This window comes from Phaenicophaeus curvirostris, chromosome 6 (genome assembly GCF_032191515.1).
Source record: "Phaenicophaeus curvirostris isolate KB17595 chromosome 6, BPBGC_Pcur_1.0, whole genome shotgun sequence".
In the NCBI taxonomy this organism is placed as follows: domain Eukaryota; kingdom Metazoa; phylum Chordata; class Aves; order Cuculiformes; family Cuculidae; genus Phaenicophaeus; species Phaenicophaeus curvirostris.
The window spans coordinates 40,814,147-40,829,456 of NC_091397.1; positions in this window are offsets into that span (position 1 = coordinate 40,814,147).

The window sequence follows — 15,310 nt, forward strand, 5'->3', positions numbered from 1 at the left end:
AACAGCTTGTCGTCAGCATTGAACATCAGCTTAAGTGAAACAGAGATCAACATAAAGTGCACTTTACAAAGCCTATCTTCAGACCTCAGGTATACGCTTGATGGCAGGAATTCTTGAAACAGCTGGAGACATTGTCTCCTTCCTGCTCCCCGCTGCTCCTCCTTGCTCCCACACCACCCCCTGTTCTCTGCTGACTGAATTGAGGCAGTAACCTTTGAAGCAGGTGCTGCATCGGAACAGTTAACACCTTCTCTACCTCTTTGCTTCTGTAATATGGAAGATCCAGAAGTAATTATAGGGATGCCAGGGCTAGAGGAACAAGTTGGTAGTGTACATCTTCACTACCAGCTAGCTTCTCAGATGAATGGCAGATAATCATTGTTACCTTATGTCAAATGAGTAAGACAACTTCAAGTAGAATGAAGTGTCTACTGCACTAAAAAATATTTTGTTGGGCATGTAATTAAATATCTACCATGTGGCACATGCTGTTAATGGCATTGGCTTGCTGCTCCTCTTGTTCAGATAAGTCACTTAAGTTTATGCAGACAGTAAAATTGCACCATTGCAAAACTGATACAGCTGAGAGGTAAAATGTGTGCTGCCATTGACCTGTTAACCACATGTAGTTAACAGCTAATGTTTCACATGTGGTCTGCACTTTTCTTCCATGTTCACCAAATGATTACACTCCTCAGGTTTCAGATCTATGGGTCTTCAGAGAACAGGTGAGAGAAGCTGCTTACTAGCTCAAGGGGTGTATTTTGAAGCATGAGATATTCTGTTATTCAGGAAGTGTTAGAAAAACATGTTCATTCCACTGAATCCAAAAAATCTTCTCTGCACCAAGGCAATATGTTGTTGCATAGTCACTCACTCCAATACTGCCCCTCCTCCTTCTTCATTACTCTGGCAGTTCCAGAAACTCCACATTAATTCTTAGGGGTCAGTTCACTTAAAGAGTTGGATAAACTGTTTCATCAATTTACTTGCAATTGATGAAATCACAAAAATAATCCTTGTGAATCCATGAGTTGTTTTGTGCTCCTCCCTATAAGCTGTATAGTAGATAATTTGTGCTGTACTTAGAAGTTACATAATTGTTCAGGTACTGGATTGTGAAAAGCCTAAAAAGGGAGTGTATAAGCATGAAGGACTGGAGGAGAGTTTACGGTCACAAGCAATGCAGCATTTTCCAGGTAGTCTTTCATTAGCTTTTAAGATACTGCAATAGGTCGAGTACCAGTGAGGTTTTTTTTACATTTGCAGTTCCATATAGAAAAGCAATCAATCCAAGCAAAGTTATGCATACCAACAACAGCAATCTGACTTCAGAGGCCTTTAATTTGAAGATGGGATCATTTCTAGGCAGTGGGAATTTCCAGGCTTTACCATACACCACATCCCTCACTGCCATGCCTCTCTCAATCAACTGGGCTGCCCTTCTTGCCTCTTTGCTCCATGAGATGGACTCCGTCCCTTCATGGCTGTGTATTAAGCTCCAGTGCAGCCCTCTTGTACCACATAGTATTTACAAACTTAGGATATGAGCAGCATGAGACTGAAATGGTCTGGCTAGGGTTCAGACAACACACCATTTCTGGAAAATACTCTTGGTTAGATGGTCACAGTTGGACATATGATTTTTCAGATAGTACATTTTCCTCATAAAGATCAAAAGAGACCAAAAAAACCACCACCTGTAGTGAGTAATGTGGATAACTCCTACTGATTTGTCTCCAGGGAATGCAATATCTCTATTGACTGCAGTATTTCCTCCTAAAAATTTTGATTTCACTTGTCATCGTCCAAATGCTAGAGTTTCCTCAGAGTTGTAAAGAATTTTGTTTGCATCTCATCTCTTCAATTCTGTCTTAAAGCATTGTTTTTTACCATTTAGCTACACATCAATTTGAAGTACTCTGCTTGTGTGCCAAATGTACCCACAGGCACGAGATCAACTAAACCCTTTAATACACATCTGACATTTTTACTTGGCCAGAACTAATCCATGTAGCCTTTTCTGCAGTACTCAATGATGATAAAATTAAGAAGTTTCCAGACAATTCTTCTCCTTTACCATTAGCAAAGCAGTGTAAATTGAGATAAAACTGCATCTTTCCTCCAAGTCCGCTGTGCTTAACTGTCTCAAGTAGATTGAAATAATTTCAGTTGAGTACTGCCAGTATGTGTCTCATGCTTTTCCTAAAAACATGGCATGAAAAATACATCTATAAAAAGGTGATCCTGGACCTCACTTAAAGTATGCATGAAGATCATCTTAAGAAAAGAGTGTCAATTTTAAAATATACAACAAAGTGAACAAAACGCAATCTCAGTCAGCATTGGTTTAAAACTATTGGGTCTAACAGTCTTTCAAATATTTGAGACTCAAAGGTTTCCACCAGTGCTGAGACTATGTTGTATGGCCTGGTTTATTTGTTATCCAGGCAGGTCTGCCTCCTGGTCAGAACTGCTGCATCTCTAAAAATCACACCACCACCCCTCCTCCTGCAAAGAATTTTCCCATGCAGAACTTCTCACCTCAAAGCTGGTGGACCACTATCATACATATCTTCTATTAAGAGAGAGAGTTAAAAAGAGCATGTGCTGGTCTCATGTATTTATCTGTGTAATGTAGTGTTTACTGCCAAGTTACTGGTCAGTCAGTCATAAGGCTGCATTAACGCTCAGTAAACAGTTTTATTTATTACCTGACCAGAAGATGGCCCTATACAGCCATGCCCAGAGGACAATCGCATTGTTCTTTCAAAATTAAGCAGGGACAATAAACACACCTGGGGACAAAATGTGCAGGAAACAAGAAGTTCCCTCACTTACCTCCTCCTGATGCCTTAATTAAATATTGTCTTTATGAATTACAAATTCTGAAAGCTGAAGGCCTCTCCAAGGAGAAAACAGCAGAGACTTTTCACCAACCTGGTTGATGAAAATGATATTTAAAAAAAAAAATCTGAAGTTTTGCAAGAAGCATGGAACCCAGTCACAGAGGTTGTTAGATAGGTGAAGCTAAAAATAACTTGCAGAATATGTTGCTATAAAGCCTGCTTTTATCTCAGTTGGTTTTGCCTAAGCTTTATCAATTTTGCCTTACAATTATTAAATTTATTCTACTCTAGAACCATGATGTTGATCTATTAGACCATTGTTTCAAATAGGCTGGTACCAACCACGGGACCTGGAGGTTCCTATTCCCAGGAAGGGCGATCTATACAGAGACTGAAGTCACAATTCACAGGTGTTTCAAAGGCATCAAGGGCACTCCATGGCTCATTCGCTGATCAGTTGCTGATCACTTAGCATTAATTTGTGCAATGAGTTGTCTGGAAACTGGTATGGGATGGTGGTATTAGCCAGTCCATTATTGGTAGCAGCAGATTATCAGAGTCCTTTAAGCAACTCCATTGAATTCAGGACCCTTTGAAAATCCTGTCTTCAGAAGTGGACTCTGCAGTCAGGAAGAAATAAGAGAAGCACATCTGCAATCAGATCTGGCTAGCAGACCTGGCTAGCCTTTTCCTGAAATCACATCAGTTACAATTACACACATACGCAGTATTTGGGTGGTGGAACAAAACTCAAAGCTAGAGCACAGGTTCTACACAACACTAAGATGTACCAATTCATTGATTCAGTACAACCTTGAGGCAGTTTCTTCCTTTTGACTTTCTTATGTAGCTTGTGGCCCAAACACAAATTTTCTTGTCACTTCACTGCCATTTCAGGCTGATGCATCATGTGCGTGGCCTCCTTCCTGACATGCTTCCTCAGAGAACTGAATGATAAGAAGAATTGCACTCTCATGGGTCTCAGACAGACAAGCCACAGACACACCCCATGATCTGTACAGGTGAAATAAGTCACTTGATTAATACATTCACAATTTGGATAAGCACATAACACACATAGGGCACTGTCAACAACCTTTGGCTCAAGTGTCTTTAGCATCCCTTCCCAAATTCCTCTATAAACAGCAGTTTTAGTTCTTCCCAGCTATGAAGGAAAGCTGGGAAATTGTACTGGGATCCAATTTCCAATGCACACAGTTTGATCCATCTCTATTAGGCAAGGCCCATAAGACCAGATATAGTTAATGGCGGCTTTCCAGGACATGCCCGAGTACTTTGTTAAATTAAAACTTGAATTGCTGTGAAGAAAAATAATTCACATTGTAGAGGTTATGATCAGCATTATCTTCATGTATAAGCTTTCCTGCCAAGGCGAGTGAGCATATAACAGCGCAAAGGTGTCATACAGTTCTAGAAACAAAAAAGGAAACCATAAAGCACCAGAAGGCCCTCAGTAAAAGCACATGAGCACATCTGAGCCCTTTCACTGATTCCCTAAAAGCATTAAGTTGAAATTAGCTTAACAAAAGATGTGGAGGATTTTAGGAAAGGCAGGTTTAAATTTGAGGATACTGCTATGCCTGATTATTCTGTATTCCCTTAGGTCAGTGGCTTAACATTGCAGTAGTCACTAGCAGTTTATGGAAAAAAAGGACTTATATTGAAGAAACTATCATGCCTGGGTTTTGGGGTTGGTTTTTTTTTTGCTTTTTTGTTTTGTTTTTTTGTTTTCTTTTTTTTTAATATAACTGATGAAACTACAGTCACCAATGGGTTCCTGATTTACATTTGCTAAATCCACTCAAATGGGCCATGCCTAGAGGCATCCTAACTTATAATTCCATAATTTTCTTATTCTTTACAACCAGTAGAAACTGTACTTTTCAAATATATAAAGGCACCACTGCTTATAACAACCAGAAAGAGATAGGAGGCAGGAAAGCTCACATATTTCTTAAAAGACTGTAACAAGAGGAAATAAAAAATTCCTTCACCTATATTAAATACCTAGCATATAAAAAATTAGCCAAGTTGGAAATGTCTGCCAATTACACAGACAAATTGTATGCATAGATAATTGGTACCAAATTAAACTCCCATCTAAAGAATTGTTAAATTGCAGATGGGAGAAATGAATCAAAGAGGAGGTGCAAAGTTAGCCCTGATTATGTCTTGTGTGACTTGACCATTTGTACAGCTAATCCTTTGTTAACATATCTGTTTTCAGAGAGATCTCATTTTTATAAGGCTGAACCAGGTTTTGCCTGATGTATGCAGGGTGATCTTGATCTGATCTCAGGTTTGGGGGGTGGTGGCAGATTGTTTTACTCTGCTTCAGCTTAATGAATCTTTAATCAAACTGATGGGGAAAAGTTAATAGAAAAATTAATGAAAACATAACATCAGTGGCTGTGGTCTATAATGAATAATAATTAGAGGAACAACAGATGCAGTCTGTTTGATGGCCCAATTTAAAATACTTCATGCCCAATTACAGACACACTCATTTTCTATATGGCAGACAGTTGGATAAGAAACAGATTATAATTTTCTGCTTTGTGACTACTATATAGAATACTAAGGTCAAAACACAGATGATTTACAGAAAACAATATTTCTTATAGGACAGTTGTATGCCAATGAGCCCCAGTTATCATCTCGCATGCAAAGGTACAACCTGGAGGACTCCAAGTAGCTGTGTAAAGAAAAACACCAAAGGTGAGTCTTGTTTTATAAAAATCATCACAACCAGAAGAATTTGTCCTTGAATCGCATCATCCAGATGCAGACTTCCTGGTTAAGAAAGGAGGTTGGGTATAATCATGTCCTGCACAGCTACATACTCGCCCTTCTCCACGATTTCTTTGCTCCTGCAGGAGCTATGTCTGACTTTGCTTCACCTTCACTGCTTGTTTCTATTGCACAAAGGAAATTTCCCCATAGAGAAGGACCAGCTGAAGACCCTTCATGCTTCATTTTGGTGACATTCTCTTTTGGATGTCCTAGATAGCTATCCCCCAAACCTTGGCAGAAATAGAATTGCACTTCACACAGTACTCCAGGACCTCCATTTCTCTCCTCCACAAACCCACTCTAAATTAAATTATAAAAAAGAAAGAAGCCCAACACAAGTTGCAAAACCACAAAAGAAATAACAAAATGAGGACTAACCCCCAAAACAACCATCCCTCATAAGAAGACATAAATATTCAGTTCAAAATAGCACAGTACAACTTTATTATTCCAACTTCCTCTATGATAACCCACAATTTGAAAATTCTAAGACAAATGTATCTGAAGACAAAATTCAAAGCATATTCAGTACTCCTGTTTTTACAGGTCTCTGTTCAGGTCTTGGGGTGGGGTTTTTTTGTTTGTTTTGGAGGTTTTACTGTTGTGGGTTTTTTCAAACTAGAACTTAGTTCAATCTCTGATGAATTTGTACTTTTGAATGAGAAAGCAGTCTGTTGGGAAATCAGGGACTAGATATACTTCAGGATCTCATACAGCAGAATTTCAATATTACTTTAGAAAATGGTTTATGTCAGGTTATTAGAGTGCTTTAAAAAGTTCCTGCATACCAGTTTCATCCAGTACAATTTGGTGTAAATGTGACTCCTCAGATTGCTACTGGTAGCTGAGAAAAGTCTTTGAACCCAGTGCTAACTGCATCTGTCTGTTGTCTGCACAGGGGCAAAACACCTCAGAGAAATGATTGAATTATTAAACCTACCCAAAAAGCACTGAAGTGTAAGGTCATTGTTTTAACAGGATCTTGTTTATAGACTCTCCCTGTTATTGATTTGGATAGAACACACCAGCTAGGAGTGAAGTTGAAAAAAAAAGCAATATGATTTAAACTAAATTACTTTTGCTTCCTACCCACGGCAAAATTACGGTGAGGTCAGAAATAGGTCAAGTCCTGTTTTATCAGCTGCCACCTTAATCAGTCTAAATGTGTGAAGTTATTAACATTCCATATGGCTATTTTACCTAAACAAAATATTCAGCTTTATTGGGAGAATTGTCTTCAGATTAATGAACTTGGAAACAACCATTTTCAAAAGGGCTTTGACAGAAATAGTTTCATATACTTCTCACTAGGTGCCCTACAGATACAGAAGACAGCATTAATAAAGTCTTAGAATTATACATTAGCAAAAAGGAGTGTGCAACAAGAGTCATGTAAGTTTTCTAACCTAGAACAAAGATCATACTTTCAGTTAAACAATAAACTGGTACCCACAGAGACCTAAGGAGAAATCAGGCTGTATTGAATCAGAGCAAAGTCAGTCCTGCACTTAATTCTGTCTCTGACTGAGCCCAACAGAAAATACTTTAGGAACAGTATAAAACCGGGGAAACATATCCTGTTCTTTCACCATGATGCTCTTACAGCATCTCAGGGTCTTCCACCAGCTCAGAGAGCTTTTCAAACCAGAGGCAAAATGCCTTTGTCTAAACAGTATCAAATTTTTCTTGTAGAAGTTTGTCTATAAATTTTCCTATTGTAGAATGGCTTCTGTCTCCTCCTGTTTGTTGCCCATGCTGCATGCGTTGTTGCAAATAGACTTAAGTTGAGCTTTTTCCACTGTGTAAAGAATTACTAACTGTAACACTAGAAAGAAAAGACAATATTAATTGAAACTTTGCCATTTGTCGGTTCTTGATAGTTCAGGTTGCCTGTAGGATACAGTGAAACATGCAGGACTTGCATAATCCATAACTACACAGTAGCAGAACATACATCCCCTCCCTACGAGTGTTCAAGGCCAGGTTGGATGGGGCCTTGGGTGGCCTGATCTAGTGGGAGGTATCCCTGCCCATGTTAGGAGGGGTTGGAATGAGATGATCTTTAAGGTCCCTTCCAACCCAAACCATTCTATGATTCTATGATACAAGCCCATGCCACTAGAGTAGATACGAAATAAAAGAAATAAGCCAATATAGATTTGCAGTCATAAGCCTGCAATCATTCATGCAATCTAATGTGCAGAGGAAGCAGCCAGTTGTCTCAAGCAGCACTATTTCTGTTATTTCTGGGTAAATTATCATCTTTGAAATCAGCTTTGCACTGCTTCAGTACAGAAGTTTTTCCCTATCAGGAAAAGTTGAAATTTCCCAACAGCAAAACCACATGAGCTAGCAGGGCGCAGGTAACAGGATGGTACTTGTTGTGCCAAAAAAGCATGATTGCTGTGTGGTCTTCATCAGTGACAGAAGATGGGGGCTGATGAAGAAGGTCCTACTTTCCAGAGGAGGTAAACAGTTTGGTTGTGGCCAACACCAAAGATAGGAAACAAAATCACAAGGCTTGTTTGACCCTAATAATCTTTCCTATGTTCTCTCATCAGATTACCATGTTCAGGTTGCATACATACAGCCACTGTGGCACTCACAAAGCATGGTAAGCACAAACATTTCCTGTAATTACCTCAGCACTTCTCAGGGTAAGAGTTTCCTGATCATCTAAAGCACCACACCAATATTTTGCTAAACTTCACGCGAAGTATTTTTTCTTTCCCATGTTGCTTTTGAGGGAAGCAATGCAGCTTTCTAGAAACATCACTTCCACTTCTTCCTTTCTAGAAAACAAACAAGCTGTAATGTTACCACCCTACACCTTAGCCTCCAACACACATTAATTAGTTCTAATTATCAAGAACTATGGGACTTTACATGCTCTTTTTAGGGTGTGAATATCTGCCCACTAGTGCTTGTACAATATTTAACCAGGATGCTGCACCTTCCTAAATCAAAAAAAAAAGCAGTGGAAAACACTGTCTGATAACCTAGAGGATCGTTCTGCTACTAGATGGTGGCATTTTTGAGCCCCTTTAGTTTTCAGCACATTCTGATACATCATGATGAAGAACAAAGCTCATGCAGCTTTGGTAGGGCGTAGTCATATCTACTGTTATGGGTTTAAAAAAAACCCCAAACTATAACAAACCCCACAGCTTTAAAGTTCTTTTTCTATCTTTTGTTAACATTGCCTCTGATAGCAGCAAGTAAGAAATCACAGGAAGTCAAAGTGCTTTGAAGTGAAATCTCTGCTTCTACTTTGGCCGTTCCATACAGTAAAAAGCTTAGGGTATCCAGCATTCAGAAGGTTACAAAAAAAAAAAAAATCCAACCAACAGAGAAGCAAACAAAGAAAAAAACTCCCACGTAGCTCTGTGGAGAACCGGAAAGCAGGAAGGGATGTCAGATCACTGTTAATAAGCAGTAAATGTTGCTGACCAAAGAGCATACCAGATTTTACTGGTCATTATTGTGGGAACCTTTCGACAAATGGCAATTTGAATGTTCATGTTAAATATGTATATTGCTGACATAGTAGTGGGTCCTAAACAGCTTCAGGAAGATGCAGGGAAGATTTTTGAAATATGGAGGAACTTTGTAACAGTGCTCATAGTTTGATCTCCCCAGCATGCAAATTACCCACTTTGAAGTATTTCACAATATTAACCAACAGATCCATCCAGTATCCCTGTTCACTGGAGCAATAAAGGCTTGTATCTCTCTTGTGTCAATATGGAAACCAACTCAAAACAATCACAGCTTCTCAGACTCAGATACCAGAATTACAGGATACACTAGCAACTACAATTAGTGCTCACCAGGACTGACTTCCAACACTCTGCTCGGCCTACCTTTTTTCTTCCTTCTAGAGGAAGGAATACAACTTATCGGGAATTTCACTTATACACAGCTGCCCCATCACTACCTCCAATGGCTGTAAGTAATTCACAGCTGCTGCCTAACAAAGCCAGGATTTAATCAAAGAGTACCAAGCTCAAGTACCCTTGAAATAATAGCAAAACTCTTAAGGATGCTTGTGGAATAGAGACTTTGTTCTTCTTAGAGTTTGTTTGTGAGGTATATCTGATCAAAGTTTCAGTTCATGAGCAAAAGCATGACAAGATGTTTGCCCATCTCTTTCTGGTTTCAGAGCATTCCTGTAAGATTGGAGTGGCAGAGTGGAAGGATACTGACACAGTTGCTGCTAGTTAAATCTTTGTTCCTCTCCTCAGCCCCTTGTAGAAGTGCTCGTGCTGCAGAAACTGCTCAGGTGACAACAGGGTACTGCATACAGGTCAATCCTCAGGTTGTGGACAAACATATGCATTTCATAGGACAAGCTCCTGACATAGCTTTTCAAGCCTCAAACTCCACAGCTCCTTGAGGTAGCTGAACACCAACTATGAAACACAGTCAGGAAAGCCAAGGTTTAGATCAACTTCTGTAGCTGCAGAGGCCCCAGTATCCGTGTCTAATACCAGTTCAAATCTCTTTGTGCTACAGTCACCTTAGGAAATCTTGACAGATGTTTGGAAATCAGGAGGTCTCAAAGCACAGTATGAGCATGGCTCTAAACAGTACACATAGGAGCAGGGAGACGAAAATGTCTGTATGCTTTTATAGTCATCTATAGTTGAAAGCAACAGGGTGACTCAGTGCCTTGGACAGGATTCCTTGATGCAGAAGGCCCCTTTCAGGCTATATTTCTCTGTTTTCATGCTTTGGTTTGTGTTTACACAAATCCTCGCTGACCTTCATGATGCTTTTATTTTTGCTTAGCTATTCCACGTGCTTAAAATGTGCCCACAAAAACATTGACTTCAGTCATAGATGTACGTGTCCATGTGGGAGCATCCTGGAAGGGCAAGATGAACGAGCTACAGAAGAGTGACAGTAGCGTATAAGAAATGCCAATGAGGTCACTCATGCTGTTGAATTACAGCAAACTGAGGACACAATTTTGAAATACAGCCTCCCCAGGAGAATTCATGTGGTTTATGTTCTTCAAACCTTGCCTTGTTAGGGAAATGTAATTTCACAGCAGGCCTGCTTAGACAGGGTTTGAAGGGAACCTAGCAGTTTTTCAGCAGTTCTTCAAGAGTGTATATGTTGGTCCTTCCTGTCCAGAGGATTTAGGAGTCCAGTACATCTGGGCTTATGAGACAGATCCTTATTTTGCTATGTCTTGCAAGAACCTGGCCAAAAAATGCCCCATTTTACACTCATTAAAATCTCAGTATACAGGATGCCACAGGTAAAGCAGGAGCCGTGGATTGGGTTTCATCCTGTAAATGAGTCTTTTTTTTCTACACCACAAGTCTAGGAAACCAGGCTGCTGCTGCTGCTGAGAAGAATGCTAGGGTGTATAGACAAAATGTTATTGAGCCGTGGACTCGGTTCCACCAGCACTCTCCCCCTGTTCCTGAGCAGCAAACCCAGCTTTGGAAATCTGTCTCAGCCTTCTCCTGTCTACACTCAACCTTTTCCTCTAGTCGGTGAACTCCAGATGTGACCTCACTTCAATGTCACAACTTGACTTACTCTGCAAGGGACTTTGCCACAGAGGCAGAGCAAAGTTTAGTGACTGGGCAGATGGGACAGCTATACTGGCTTCAAACGGAGCCACGCACCCACCTAGTCCAGATCAACTCCTCTCTGAGCATACATACTTCCTAGAATCATAGAATCACTAGGTTGGAAAAGACCTCTTAGATCATTGAGTCCAACTATTCCTATATGCCACTAAACCATGTCCCTGAGCACCTCTTCACACAAGTTATCTCCCGTGCTCTAACCTTTTCCAGCCAAAATGTTCTGTCCTGCCACTCAAAAAGTATCACCAGCTAGCATATAATACAGTTACATTTCCCTACAGGGACATATCTTTCTCTAGCTCTTTTCTCTCTTATGTGAAGGAAACATAAATACAAACCCCTAGGAGGAGAGTTCCTTTGCAATTAAAGGAGTTTTCATTCTGCTTCCTGCATGCTGTGTCTCAATTTACCTATAAAGGCATATGCATCTCAAATGTATTTCAGAACTGGTATGATTTCATGAGAGTCAGGAGACTTGAAAACTGTTCCTATTGCTGCGACTGAATGGTGGCTTTAGGTGGGTCATTTCCCTCCTTTTGCTCCTCTTTTCCCTTTTTTTTCAAGATTAAAATTCTTTCCATGACTTGCTCTTTCAGGGAATAATGTCACAAACCAGCTCTTTTGCCAAATGGAGAAATCATTTGCACTGCCTTACCCATAAAGTTTGAATAGATGTAAGCAAACAATGGCATTGACCCTGGTTAAAAACTCATGGGTGTTTTTTTCTGTTTTGGGACTGCTAAAGTGTCCCTGTGCTGTGGGAAAGACAAGGGTAGGGGGCAAAGGCATAAGTCTTGTCCTGCCTTTTATCTGACAGATACTTGTGAAAAGAGCATTCACACACGTCTGCAGTAAGTAGCAATCTCCTAAACTGCCTGCTCTGAGCTACTCTTAATCTGGAGCTCACAACAAACAGGCCTCCAATCTGCCTGCTTCTGAGTTTCCTGATTTATGCTGTGCCTCTGTGATGCACTCCTGGAAAAAATAAAGAGCCATACCCGTGTTCAGATAACCATGTTCATGCACCCTGAAACCATACCCAGACCCAATACTTTCTGGTGACTTAAAAAACACAGTCAACATCTGGAGAAGGATCATGCACTGTTGAGGTGCATAAGCCCTCCCCATCCTCTCTGTGCACTGAAGCACCGTTGAAGAAGGGAGAAAGGAAAAAGAATAGGAGAAACATACTTGAAACTGAACAAACCCAAGATGTACTTCAAAGTCTTCACAGTATCATACAGAAAAAGAACCATTCAGATGAGTTTAACATCATGTTAATACTCAGCCTTATACCCTAATGAGAAGCAATGTGATATTATTTATTCATTCTAAAATAATTTACTTCTGTGATGGTGAGACTGAACTATGGCTCCAGCAGAATCTTATTTTTCCTACCAGCTGTAATGAAGCTGGTTTCACAGGAGCGCTCTCCAAGTTGTAATGAGCTGCCTGTCTCCTGCCACTACAATCCAGGGAGAGAAATAAGACCAGCTGAGAAATACTTTATACTTTGATCTGTCTCAACAAATCAGTTCAAGAGCTCTAAAACAGAAACCCAAGGGAGAAGGAAGGGGAAGAGGAGAAGTTCAAGCAGGGAAGTTTTAAATCTGTATTTGATTTGTTTCACTAGAGCTGCGGTAGTTTAAAAAAAAAAATCACATCTGTCCATCTTTTTTGAGCTCTCTCAGCTCTCTCAGGCACTACTACCTGCCAAACTTTGGACAATTTTTTTTCACTGATAACAAAACCCCACATATTATCTATCTATCTATCTATCTATCTATCTATCTATCTATCTACCTACCTACCTACCTACCTACCTACCTACCTACCTACCTAAACAAATCCTGATATCTTGAAAAGTCAGGTTCTATAAGTTGGCTGAGTTGGATTTCTCCTGTTGCCAATACATCAGCAACCCTGTTATCCACCTCTTAGGGGCAAAAATTAATTGAGCAAGAAAGTACAGTAAGAGAAGGCAGGGAGTGGAAACACACAGGTTTTGCTCCTTGCCTTTGAAGTTAAGCTGCTCTGAATGAGCAAGGCATGAATCCTACCTCTGGGATTCATCTTGTTCCCTCCTTTGCAACATGGGGGATGAGGAATTCATTACATCCTTGAGTATTTACCATGCCATTGTCTCCTAGTTTTAACATCAGCTACATGGAGGAACTTTGTATTTCTCTTGCACTTTTTTTTTTTTTTTTTTTTTTTTGGTTGCCTGCTGACTTGCTGCATGATCTTGGTCGAATCGCTTCCAAGTGGCTCCATCTGCTAAGAAATGCTGAGGCTAACCTCCTTACACAAAGAGTATATGATGGAAGATCTGAGGAAAATTATTATCAAGAGTTCGCTTCTTTTGGAGAGGGTTTCCTATTAGATCAGCATTTCCTCTGAGAGAGAGTAGAATTTTTAAGACTTTTAATATAAGAAAACAGGAATTAGCAGGAAAAAGCAGATTTCATTCATGAAGCTCCACCTTATCAACATCCCAAACTATTTTTCCTTAACATCACTGCCACTACCGGTTTCCTAGATACCGGCACACACTAGAAGTTGAATCTGTACATGAAGGTGGCCATAGATGGGCAAACCAGTGACAACTTAATATCAGTTCACGGCCCTAGCTCACAGTAGCATTACGCTGAGTAAAACATGGAATTGTAAGAACCTTGTCAGTCTAGTCCCTGAGACAGAAATTTTCCTCCCCATCTATGTTTTGTAATGGACAGCTCTACTGCACACATTCAACCAGAATGCTCTTTCACAGTGACACGTCAGTTAAAGTCAGATTTGGTATCTGATATACACGCATTAGCCAGGCTGAGTCCTGAAGCATGTAAAGATAACTTATGTTAAGGGGAAAATATATTTTCCAGTGTATTGGTTGTTTTTATACTTTTCATATCACATTCCATTTCTAAGGGCATTTTGTGGCTATGAAGATTGTTTTAAAGCAGAAAGAAACATCTCAGAACATCTTAAATTTAGAAAATTGTGAATTTAAAATCCGCAAAATTCATGGATAAATTCAGAGATGATAACAGTGCCTGAAAAATAACTCAAATGTTCCCTTCTCTTCTAATTGATGTTCAGTGGTTAATAGCATTTTAAGAAAATGCACAGCTGAAAAGCACATGTAAGAAGGACAAAATAAAAATGAGTAAATAAATTGTCTTAGTTTAGGCCTTAGCCAGCAGCTAAACTGTATACGTGCACTCTATTACTCCTCCCAGAAGGAGAGAAGAATCAGAAAAGGAGAATTCACAGGTTGAGATTAAAACAGTTTTAATAGCAAAACAAAAGAAAGAACTATTAATATTAGTTAATTACTATTATTACTACAAAATTATTCTTAGCGCATCCTGAGCAGTGATCATGGAACACACACTCCAAACAGTGAATACAAGATGGCAAATACAGTGAGCACAGCAGTGCCAGTCAGCACAGAGAAATCACAACCAATGCAGAGAGATCTGCAAACATGGAAACTGAACTCGGAGCACACAGAAACCTGACACCAAGAACAGGACCACCAAGAGCAGGAGGCGTTCCCAGAAACCTTTCTGCTTATTAACAGAATGTGATATTCATGGTAAGAAATACTTCCATCACCCAGTTTGGGTTAACTCTCTTGTCTCCACTCCTCCCGGCTGTATGTACCTGCTTACTTGTAAAACATGAGAAAATTGGAAAAAGTCCTTAGTTTCCTAGCAAGAATCAAAACCAACAGTGTGTTTTTCAGCATTCCTCTCATACTAAAAATCTAGAAAAATCAGAGGCTGCTGGGAAGAATATTAAGTCTACCTCAGCTAAGGAAACAGAAAAAACATTACCCAGCAACAATTAAGATAATGTATGTTATCAACCTTAGTCTCATGCTAAATTCGAAACACAGCAGTTACAGAGAAGAAAATTGACTATACCAGCCAAAATCCAGACATAAAAAAAAAGGATTCAAGCACAACACTAATTTAGCTAATTATTTACATATATCCTTGTTGGCTTTGTTGTTTCCCGCTATCTTTTGAACACTAA